This window comes from Schistocerca piceifrons, chromosome 10 (assembly GCF_021461385.2).
Source record: "Schistocerca piceifrons isolate TAMUIC-IGC-003096 chromosome 10, iqSchPice1.1, whole genome shotgun sequence".
In the NCBI taxonomy this organism is placed as follows: domain Eukaryota; kingdom Metazoa; phylum Arthropoda; class Insecta; order Orthoptera; family Acrididae; genus Schistocerca; species Schistocerca piceifrons.
This window is the reverse complement of record NC_060147.1, coordinates 51,624,809-51,635,370: the sequence shown is the minus strand read 5'-3', so window position 1 is coordinate 51,635,370 and position 10,562 is coordinate 51,624,809. Positions and strand designations below refer to the sequence as shown.

Below are 10,562 nucleotides of genomic sequence, written 5' to 3'. Positions count from 1 at the left end.
TGTTGATAAGGACAACACAACACCCAGTCCCTGAGCAGAGAAAATCTCCGACCCAGCCGGGAATCGAACCGGGCCTTTAAGATGGACATTTTGTCGCGCTGACCATTTTTTTTTTTTGCATTTTTGTTCGTTGTTGATCGTTGGGATCGTTGTGGACGTCACATGACATCCGTTTAAAGTTCGTTTGTTGATCCTTCCACTCTATTTTCTTCTTACAGAGGCCAACCAACTCTCTGACCGAACACGCTGAGCTACCGTGCTGACACGACTTAGCTGCCGGGGACGGACGAGGCAGAAATGACAACGGAAGAAGGCGTTATTTACTGCGTCCTATATCTTCAAAATGGTTCAAATGGCTCTGAGCACTATGGGACTTAAATTCTGAAGTCATCAGTCCCCTAGAACTTGGAACTACTTAAACCTAACTAACCTAAGTACATCACACACATCCATGCCCGAGGCAGGATTCGAACCTGCGACCGTAGCGGTAGCGCGGCTCCAGACTGTAGCGCCTAGAACCGATCGGCCACCCTATATCTTCCTCGATGTATTTGATAGTACATATTTTCTGGAGCAAAATAAATGTGTATCTTCTAAGATGTCTCAACTAAAACTTAACTCCACCCGAGCAGGCCATGAAGGCCCAACGGCACCGACCGGCCGTCATGTCATCCTCAGCCCACAGGCGTCACTGGATGCGGATATGGAGGGGCGTGTGGTCAGCACACCGCTCTCCCGGCCGAATGTCAGTTTCCGACACCGGAGCCGCTACTTCTCAGTCAAGTAGCTCCTCAGTTTGCCTCACAAGGGCTGAGTGCACCCCGATTGCCAACAGCGCTCGGCAGACCAGATGGTCACCCATCCAAGTGCTGTCCCAGCCCGACAGCGCTAAACTTCGGTGATCTGATGGGAACCGGTGTTACCACTGCGGGAAGGCCGTTGGCACTCTGAAATGTCTGAATGACTCTCTTCCTATTCTTTCAGTTTGCAGGAGTGTGAGCAATTTATACCGTGCGACTTTTGACAAGTTCCACTATGAATTCTGTTTTTGTCACTGCTTGTTGCTTCATTTTGTTACTATATTTCTATTTTTTTCGTAAAGACAACGATCTTTCACAACCTCACTTTCACCATTAAGATGTCAAACTGCACGGCTAGTTAGTTAGTTAAGTGTTCTAATGATCAATAGCACGGAAAATCGTTATGATGTGGACCGTGTCAAATGCACAAGAAATGCGCACAGGAAACAAGTTCTTTTTCTTTTTTTTCTGTTTCTTTTTTTTTTGTTTACATTATATTATTATACCTAAATATTTCTATTATCTATCCCATTCCCTTAAATGGCACAAAATGCATATATTTTATCTCCAGCTTTATTTACTCAATAGGTTTGTTTATAAATAAATAAATCTTCTGCTACCAGTCACGATTTTCTTTATTTTACTATAAAATCGTGACTGGTAGCAGAAGATTTATTTATTTATAAACAAACCTATTGTATCTACAGTCGCAGGCTTTAAAAAAAAAACCATTTATAATGGATCAAATCAAATTTATTTACTCATATTCAAGAATTCATCTGTGGTATAGAAGGAATTGTCAAGGAGGTATGATTTCAATTTGTTTTTGAAACTATTACTGCTGTCTGTCAGACATTTTATTTCATCTGGTAATTTATCAAAAAGTTTTATAGCAGCATATTTTACCACTTTCTGTGCCAAAGATAGGTTAAGTAAAGGAAAGTGTACGTCTTTCTATTTTCTGGTATTGTAATCATGAGTGTCGCTGTTGATTTTAAACTGGTCCATGTTGTTGAGAAAAAATTTCGTTACTGAATAAATGTACTGTGAAGGAGTTGTAAGAATTCCTAATCTTTTAAATAGGTGCCTACAAGGTGTGCGACTATGAACCCCGCACATTATTGTAACTACTTTCTTTTGAGCAGTGAATACCTTTTGCCTAACTGTTGAGTTGCCCCGGTATATTATTCCGTATGACATCAGAGAGTGGAAGGAGGCAAAGTATGTTAGCTTACTAATATCTACATCCTCAAAATTGGTAATTATTCTGATTGCAAAAGTTGCTGAACCTGGTCGCTTTAGCACTCACTCCGTCTGCAAACCACAAGTGGCCCATCGGGACCATCCGACCGCCATGTCATCCTTAGATGAGGTTGCGGATAGGAGGGTCGTGTGGTCAGCACATCGCTCTCCCGGTCGTTATGATGGTTGTCTTTGAACTTTGCCACTAGTATTCGGTCGAGTAGCTCCTCAATTGGCATCACAAGGCTGAGTGCAACCCGAAAAATGGCAACAGCGCATGGCGGCCTGGATTGTCACCAATCAAAGTGCCGAACACGTCCGACAGCACTAACTTCGGTCATATCTTGGGAACCGGTGTATCCACTGCGGCAAGGCCGTTGCCTTAGTCGCTTTAGGAGATCCAAGATATGAATTTTCCAATTAAGATTCTCATCTATATGTACACCCAAAAACTTAGTATGCTCTACCCTGGATACTGATTTTTTTTGATGTGTTACGTCTATTGGAGGAATTATACTTTTTCCCAAAGAACGCAGGTGTTGACAGATGTGAAAATTACCGACCTATCAGTTTAATAAGTCACAGCTGCAAAATACTAAGGCGAATTCTTTACAGACGAATGGAAGAACTGGTAGAAGCCGACCTCGGCGAAGATCAGTTTGGATTCCGCAGAAGTGTTGGAACACGTGAGGCAATACTGACCCTACGACTTATCTTAGAAAATAGTTAAGGAAAGGCAAACCTACATTTCTAGCATTTGTGGACTTAGAGAAAGCTTTTGACAATGTTGACTGGAATACTCTCTTTCAAATTCTAGAGGTGGCAGGGGTAAAATACAAGGAGCTAAAGGCTATTTACGATTTGTACAGAAACCAGATGGCAGTTATATGAGTCGAGGGGCATGAAAGGGAAGCAGCGGTTGGGAAGGGAGTGAGACAGGGTTGTAGCCTGTCCCCGATGTTATTCAATCTGTATATTGAGCAAGCAGTAAAGGAAACAAAAGAAAAATTCGGAGTAGGTATTAAAATCCACGGAGAAGAAATAAAAACGTTGAGGTTCGCCGATGACATTGTAATTCTGTCAGAGACAGCAAAATGGTTCAAATGGCTCTGAGCACTATGGGACTTAACTGCTGTGGTCATCAGTCCCCTAGAACATAGAACTACTTAAACCTAACTAACCTAAGGACATCACACACATCCATGCCCGAGGCAGGATTCGAATCTGCGACCGTAGCGGTCGCGCGGTTCCAGACTGCAGCGCCTAGAACCGCTCGGCTACTCCGGCCGGCTTCAGAGACAGCAAAGGACTTGGAAGAGCAGTTGAACGGAATGGGCAGTGTCTTGAAAGGAGGATATAAGATGAACATCAACAAAAGCAAAACGAGGATAATGGAACGTAGTCGAATTAAGTCGGGTGATGCTGAGGGAATTAGACTAGGAAATGAGACACTTAAAGTAGTAAAGGAGTTTTGCTATTTGGGGAGCAAAATAACTGATGATTGTCGAAGTAGAGAGGATATAAAATGTAGACTGGCAATGGCAAGAAAAGCGTTTCTGAAGAAGAGAAATTTGTTAACATCGAGTATAGATTTAAGTGTCAGGAAGTCATTTCTGAAAGTATTTGTATGGAGTGTAGCCATGTATGGAAGTGAAACATGGACGATAAATAGTTTGGACAAGAAGAGAATAGAAGCTTTCGAAATGTGGTGCTACAGAAGAATGCTGAAGATTAGATGGGTAGATCACATAACTAATGAGGAGGTATTGAATAGAATTGGGGAGAAGAGGAGTTTGTGGCTCAACTTGACAAGAAGAAGGGACCGGTTGGTAGGACATGTTCTGAGGCATCAAGGAATCTCAAATTTAGCATTGGAGGGCAGCGTGGAGGGTAAAAATCGTAGAGGGAGACGAAGAGATGAATACACTAGGCAGATTCAGAAGGATGTAGCCTGCAGTAGGTACTGGGAGATGAAGAAGCTTGCTCAGGATAGAGTAGCATGGAGAACTGCATCAAACCAGTCTCAGGACTGAAGACAACAGCAACAACATACTTTTTGCAGCAGAAAATTAGATGTACTGTGTTTTTTCAAAGTTCAGAGCAAGCCCATTCGCAGAAAACCAAATAATAACTCTTCCGAAGACCTTATTTGTATCATTTTCGATTGGACTTTCTTTTACTGGGTTAATAATTATGCTTGTATCATCAGCAAACAGTGTCAGTGTTAGTTCAGGTTCAGTTCGGCGCTGATGTGTAAACGAAAACAACTACACAAGAGAGACAAGATTCAGTGCGGGAATAAAAAGTCCGGGGCGCTGCAGTAGACGTACGTGTCTGGGGCGGTCAGTTGGGACGAGAAAGTCTGTGTTGTAAAAGCGATTGTTTGCTGTAATGACGGCGATCGTGAGACTGCCGACTACAACGGAAAAATTGACGTCTGTTGCGGAAGCTGATGGATTCACTGGAGTGGCGTTACGGTAGAGCGCTCAGGGGTGCAGATTTGTTTGACACGTGTCGTGCCAGTACCAGCGGAATTTTTTTTTCCTTTTTTTCCGTCTTTCATTCCTTCCCCTGACGAGAAGAGGTGGGCACGTGGAGAACCTAATGTTTGGTGCCTTAGCTTATCTTATGTACTGGTGTTGGGGCACAATTTATTATTTCAGTTGGGATTTTTCCTGTGCGATCTTATATTTTCTTGCCTTGGCTTGTGAGAGGATGTTCAGACCCTGGCATTCGCCCATGTGCAGGAGGTAAACCTCTCGAAATCCTCTGCAAGGGTCATTGTATTGATGTTATTTGTTGCCGGCCGGGGTGGCCGTGCGGTTCTAGGCTCTACGATCTGGAACCGCGTGACCGCTACGGTCGCAGGTTCGAATGCTGCCACGGGCATGGCTGTGTGTCACGTCCTTAGGTTAGTTAGGTTTAAATACACTCCTGGAAATTGAAATAAGAACACCGTGAATTCATTGTCCCAGGAAGGGGAAACTTTATTGACACATTCCTGGGGTCAGATACATCACATGATCACACTGACAGAACCACAGGCACATAGACACAGGCAACAGAGCATGCACAATGTCGGCACTAGTACAGTGTATATCCACCTTTCGCAGCAATGCAGGCTGCTATTCTCCCATGGAGACGATCGTAGAGATGCTGGATGTAGTCCTGTGGAACGGCTTGCCATGCCATTTCCACCTGGCGCCTCAGTTGGACCAGCGTTCGTGCTGGACGTGCAGACCGCGTGAGACGACGCTTCATCCAGTCCCAAACATGCTCAATAGGGGACAGATCCGGAGATCTTGCTGGCCAGGGTAGTTGACTTACACCTTCTAGAGCACGTTGGGTGGCACGGGATACATGCGGACGTGCATTGTCCTGTTGGAACAGCAAGTTCCCTTGCCGGTCTAGGAATGGTAGAACGATGGGTTCGATGACGGTTTGGATGTACCGTGCACTATTCAGTGTCCCCTCGACGATCACCAGTGGTGTACGGCCAGTGTAGGAGATCGCTCGCCACACCATGATGCCGGGTTTGGCCCTGTGTGCCTCGGTCGTATGCAGTCCTGATTGTGGCGCTCACCTGCACGGCGCCAAACACGTATACGACCATCATTGGCACCAAGGCAGAAGCGACTCTCATCGCTGAAGACGACACGTCTCTATTCGTCCCTCCATTCACGCCTGTCGCGACACCACTGGAGGCGGGCTGCACGATGTTGGGGCGTGAGCGGAAGACGGCCTAACGGTGTGCGGGACCGTAGCCCAGCTTCATGGAGACGGTTGCGAATGGTCCTCGCCGATACCCCAGGAGCAACAGTGTCCCTAATTTGCTGGGAAGTGGCGGTGCGGTCCCCTACGGCACTGCGTCGGACCCTACGGTCTTGGCGTGCATCCGTGCGTCGCTGCGGTCCGGTCCCAGGTCGACGGGCACGTGCACCTTCCGCCGACCACTGGCGACAACATCGATGTACTGTGGAGACCTCACGCCCCACGTGTTGAGCAATTCGGCGGTACGTCCACCCGGCCTCCCGCACGCCCACTATACGCCCTCGCTCAAAGTCCGTCAACTGCACATACGGTTCACGTCCACGCTGTCGCGGCATGCTACCAGTGTTAAAGACTGCGATGGAGCTCCGTATGCCACGGCAAACTGGCTGACACTGACGGCGGCGGTGCACAAATGCTGCGCAGCTAGCGCCATTCGACGGCCAACACCGCGGTTCCTGGTGTGTCCGCTGTGCCGTGCGTGTGATCATTGCTTGTACAGCCCTCTCGCAGTGTCCGGAGCAAGTATGGTGGGTCTGACACACCGGTGTCAATGTGTTCTTTTTTCCATTTCCAGGAGTGTAGTTCTAACTTCTAGGGGACTGACGACCTTAGAAGTTAAGTCCCATAGTGCTCAGAGCCATTTGAACCATTTTTTGATGTTATTTGTTGTGCTTCTGCCTTTGTTGTTTAATTCTGTCTCTCGTCTTCTGTCAGATGCTTTAGTATTTCCGTTTTTATGTTTTGAGTGGATTCGTCTTCTATTGCCATGCGGTGGGAATGGATATTCATGCTGTGGGTAATTAAACTCTGTGGGCGTGTAGTTCAAGAGATCTGTTGTTAGGGTTTTGTTCGTTGTCTTGTTGTTGCCAGTTCTCGCTGTCAGTGTAATCCATCTGTGTTTTAAAGGGATGGCTTTGGTGTTTTGATGTACAGAAAAAAAATGGTTCAAATGGCTCTGAGCACTATGGGACTCAACTGCGGTGGTCATAAGTCCCCTAGAACTTAGAACTACTTAAACCTAACTAACCTAAGGACAGCACACAACACCCAGCCATCACGAGGCAGAGAAAATCCCTGACCCCGCCGGGAATCGAACCCGGGAACCCGGGTTTGATGTACAGTTTCGTTTCTTGTTCGTCTATTGAGCCGTCCTGCTACTCTTAGGATTTTTCTCTCTACTGCCATTAGCCTCTGGGTGTTATTTTTGCTACGTAGCCAGACTGGGGCGGCGTATTCTAGTACCGGTCTTACAAATGCTTTCTAGGTGTGAAGTAGTCTCTTATTAGTTTAATTAGGTTACCTCTGTTGTTTGCTTTATTTATTACTAATATGTAGACTTTCACGGCAGGAAATATCATGTCCATTATAATTTTCCGGGCTGTTATGCCGTGGTCGGTTGATGAATTCTGTGTCGATTCCCAACGTTTCGTCTCCGACTGCGGGAGAGTCAGTAGCGAGCCAGTGTGTGTGTTGGACCTTCCATCAAGCTACGGACCCCCTTGAAGATGTCTCCCGCAGTCGGAGACGAAACGTTGGGAATCATCTCAGAATTCATCAACCGACCACGGCATAACAGCCCGGAAAATTATAATGGACATGCTTTATTTATTGTTTTTTGTGTGTGAGGCGTCCATGTCATAGTTTTGTCTATGATTATTCCTAGATAGGTTGCTGTATTTTTTGGTTTTATTGCTTCTCCCCATTGTCGTATGTTCGTTTGCAGTAGTTCCCAATTTGTTGTTTGTGAGAAGTGCTTATGGTTGCAGATGATCGTCTGGGTTTTCTGCGCATTTGGTTTAATTCTCCATTTTCGCAGCCACAGCTCCAGTTTATTGATGTATGTGTTTGTCTTCCTGTTAATTTCGTTAATATCGTTCCAGCCTGTAGGGTGGGGGATGTTGAGTGTGTATAGACTATAGAGGAGGGGCGAGAGAATCGCTCCCTGTGGTACACCTGCCTCTGTGTGGAACGATTATGAGTGGCTTCCGTTGACATAGACCCTGGATGGTTGTTATCAAGTATGTTTGACAGAACTGTGGTCAGTTGGGTCGGTATTCCCAGCTCATGTAGTTTGTAGTAGTCCTTTGTGCCACACACTGTCAAACGCCCCTTCTACCGGGTGTTACAAAAAGGTACGGCCAAACGTTCAGGAAACATTCCTCACACACAAATAGAGAAAAAATGTTATGTGGACATGTGTTCGGAAACGCTTAATTTCCATGTTAGAGCGCATTTTAGTTTCGTCAGTATGTACTGTACGTCCTCGATTCACCGCCAGTTGGCCCAATTGAAGGAAGGTAATGTTGACTTCGCTGCTTGTGTTGACATGCGACTCATTGCTCTACAGTACTAGCATCAAGCACATCAGTACGTAGCATCAACAGGTTAGTGTTCATGACGAACGTGGTTTTGCAGTCAGTGCAATGTTTACAAATGCGGAGTTGGCAGATGCCCATTTGATGTACGGACTAGCACGGGGCAATAGCCGTGGCGCGGTACGTTTGTATCGAGACAGATTTCCAGAACGAAGGTGTCCCGACAGGAAGACGTTCGAAGCAATTGATGGGCGTCTTAGGGAGCACGGAACATTCCAGCCTATGACTCGCGACTGGGGAAGACCTAGAACGACGAGGACACCTGCAATGGACGAGGCAATTTTTCGTGCAGTTGACGATAACCCTAACGTCTGCGTCAGAGAAGTTGCTATTGTACAAGGTAACGTTGACCACGTCACTGTATGGAGAGTGCTACGGGAGAACCAATTGATTCCGTACCATGTACAGCGTGTGCAGGCACTATCAGCAGCTGATTGGCCTCCACGGGTACACTTCTGCGAATGGTTCATCCGACAATGTGTCAATCCTCATTTCAGTGCAAATGTTCTCTTTACGGATGAGTCTTCATTCCAACGTGATCAAATTGTAAATTTTCACAATCAACATGTGTGGGCTGACGAGAATCCGCACGCAATTGTGCAATCACGTCATCAACACAGATTTTCTGTGAACGTTTGGGCAGGCATTGTTGGTGATGTCTTGATTGGGCCCCATGTTCTTCCACTTACGCTCAATGGAGCACGTTATCATGATTTCGTACGGGATACTCTACCTGTGTTGCTAGAACATGTGCCTTTACAAGTACGACACAACATGTGGTTCGTGCACGATGGAGCTCCTGCACATTTCAGTCGAAGTGTTCGTACGCTTCTCAACAACAGATTTGGTGACCGATGGATTGGTAGAGGCGGACCATTTCCATGGCCTCCACGCTCTCCTGACCTCAACCCTCTTGACTTTCATTTATGGGGGCATTTGAAAGCTCTTGTCTACGCAACCCCGGTACCAAATGTAGAGACTCTTCGTGCTCGTACTGTGGACGGCTGTGATACAATACGCCATTCTCCAGGGCTGCATCAGCGCATCAGGAATTTCATGCGACGGAGGACATTTTGAACATTTTCTGTAACAAAGTGTTTGGAGTCACGCTGGTACGTTCTGTTGCTGTGTGTTTCCATTCCATGATTAATGTGATTTGAAGAGAAGTAATAAAATGAGCTCTAACATGGAAAGTAAGCGTTTCCGGACGCATGTCTACATAACATTTTCTTTCTTTCTGTGTGTGTGAGGAATGTTTCCTGAAAGTTTGGCCGTACCTTTTTGTAACACCCTGTATATCGAGGCCTGCAGCGTGGTTGCTTAAGTATACTCCTTCTGTTAGTCCGCTGCAGACCCTTACAAGGGAACCTCCCCATCGCACCCCCCCCCCCCCTCTCAGGTTTAGAAAACAGGAAGACGTTGTGTGGAATTATGAAAAAAATAAGCAAAATATACAAATTGAGTAGACCACGCGCAAGATAGGCAACATCAAGGATAATGCGAGCTCAGGACCGCCGTGGTCCCGTGGTTAGCGTGAGCAGCTGCGGAACGAGAGGTCCTTGGTGCAAGTCTTCCCTCGAGTGAAATAGTGTAATTTTTTATTTTCAGACAATTATTATCTGTCCGTCCGTCCTATGCGCCGTAGTATGGGGACCCTACACCTAAACAAACATCGAAACACACGACGTCAGTCGACTACAGCGCACGGAAGAGAGAGTATTCCTGCTAACGAGGCTCCCTGGCTGGCAGTTGACTGTTCGCCACTTTGGACGAGAGTGCATTAAATACGTGAGATGTATTCCGTGGGCAATATGTTTTCGGTTCCCATTGGAGAGGCATGTCCTTTCGTCTATTAAGCGCACGGTTTTGCGGTGCGGTCGCAAAACACAGACACTAAACTTATTACAGTGAACAGAGACGTCAATGAACGAAAGGACAGATCATAACTTTGCGAAAACGAAGGAAGTAAACTATTCACTCGAGGCAGGACTTGAACCAAGGACCTCTCGTGCCGCAGCTGCTCACGCTAACCACGGGACCACGACGCTCCTGAGCTTACACTGTCCTTGATGTTGCATATCTTGCGCATCGACTACTCAGTATGCATATTTTGCTTATTTCCACGCAACTTCTTCCTGTTTTCTCGATTTATCTGTGTTCAGTTTTTCAAGGCCTATCCACTGTGCCAACTTATAATTAAATCTGAGGGGGGGTGCGATGGGGAGGTTCCCTTGTTAGTATGGGGTCGACCGTGGCATGGTGTTAGCGGAAGCCAGCCTGTGTTTTAGGTATTAACTGCTTCGTTTCGGCGAAGGTTAGTATTGTTTTATTTATAACCGATTCGAGTGTCTTTCCGATTACGGAGAGTAGTGTG

General features: G+C 46.3%; 1 pseudogene; it reads right to left on the bottom strand.

Moving 5' to 3' along the window:
• Positions 1-826: 826 nt before the first annotated feature.
• LOC124719318 lies at positions 827-944 on the bottom strand (annotated as a pseudogene).
• Positions 945-10,562: the final 9,618 nt, after the last annotated feature.